At 31.7% G+C, this 1,492-nt stretch overlaps 1 pseudogene; it reads right to left on the bottom strand.

Moving 5' to 3' along the window:
- Positions 1-416: 416 nt before the first annotated feature.
- LOC129297149 (putative invertase inhibitor) lies at positions 417-992 on the bottom strand (annotated as a pseudogene).
- Positions 993-1,492: the final 500 nt, after the last annotated feature.

The following is a 1,492-nucleotide window of genomic DNA, read 5'->3' as shown; positions in this document are numbered from 1 at the left end:
TACTGTTTTTTTAACACTTATTACATGTTAGAAAAAATTATTAAAAATAAATATTTTTGCCTTTATTAGGGGCAAAGATAGAAATTATATTTGTTAAATTTTAAAATAGAATTAATGAAATTTAAGATTTTTCTTGATTATAGTAAAATAAAAGTAACTTATAAATATGAAATATATCGTTGTATTCAATCCTGCATATGACAGGACAATTATTCCAACAATGGGCTCTTATACGCAGGTTTGTGTGAACAATATAGCATCCTAATGATCAACACAGAAACAAGAAAAGAAAAATAATTGTGCTGATACATTACAAAAAGCATTAGAGACTATAAGAGGTGTTAGAGGCCTAATCCATGAACAAATTACTATATCATGTATTATCTATAGATCAACGAGGTCGCTGTAAAATAATTTCATCGGCGAACCATTTCAATGATGGAGAGAGCTACGGCGAACAACTGAAAAGTATCATTGTTTCTCTTCGTTAATGGTGAAACCACTCCTCTCTTTCCCTCGAACCCATCTTCACAGGTGGAAGACGCATCAAGAATAGAACTTATCTTGACATTCGAATCTACTTAACGCTTTCACTTGTAATCTCCAATGGCTTCTTCAACAGTCGTGATGGCATCTGAATCCAGTCCCAAGCAATCCTTCAAGCATTCTCTGATATACCGATCTTTCGATCCCTTCGTGTCCTTCTTGTTCGTCTTCTTCAAGAGTTGTTCAATGTAAACCCTAGTTTCTTTGACGTTGGTTCTGGTTAGATAAGGCCAAGATCCGTGAGGCTTAATTTGATGTTGTGACTTCTGGGATCAGATTCTAAAGAAGAAATGCAAAAGTCGAGGCTTATGTTTGGATCAGACTCCGAACTTTTCTTGCAGGTTTCTTGAATGAGATGGTTGATCGATGTTGTGGGATTGAAGGAAAGGAATAGGATCAGTAAGGAAAGGCAGGAGCGAATAGAACTCATCGTCGATGCCATTGCATTCTCCGCCAGGTATAGTGTATGTGCTCGTGTGTGTAGGTTTAGGAACATATAGAAGAATAAATTATATGAAAAAACCTAACTTTTAATTCATACACTTTACTCTTATTTTGCTATAAGTCTCTATAATTTTTTTTTTTTATGTTTTAAGTCCCTATATTTTCATTTTTTGGTATTCTAAATCCCTCTAAGGTCCCTACACTTAATTTATTTAGAAATTTGAAACACTAAAAAATGAAAGTATTAGAACATAAAACACAAAATATATATATATATATATATATAAAAACTTATAGCAAAACACAAGAAATTGCAAGGACCAAAAGTGTAGATGAAAACGTATTTCCTTCCAATCAATGTTATAAAATGATTTTAATTGAATTCGCTCTTAACAGGTTAGTTAATTGTCTTTAAAATTTCACGTGTTTCATGTTTACATTTATTTAATAAAGTGTTTTAATTAAAAAAATTTATTAGTTACACCTCTAATTTAGGATATTT

This window comes from Prosopis cineraria, unplaced genomic scaffold (assembly GCF_029017545.1).
Source record: "Prosopis cineraria cultivar Desert tree isolate PC_DT_omini unplaced genomic scaffold, ASM2901754v1 PC450, whole genome shotgun sequence".
In the NCBI taxonomy this organism is placed as follows: domain Eukaryota; kingdom Viridiplantae; phylum Streptophyta; class Magnoliopsida; order Fabales; family Fabaceae; genus Prosopis; species Prosopis cineraria.
This window is presented reverse-complemented; position numbering and strand designations above follow the sequence as displayed.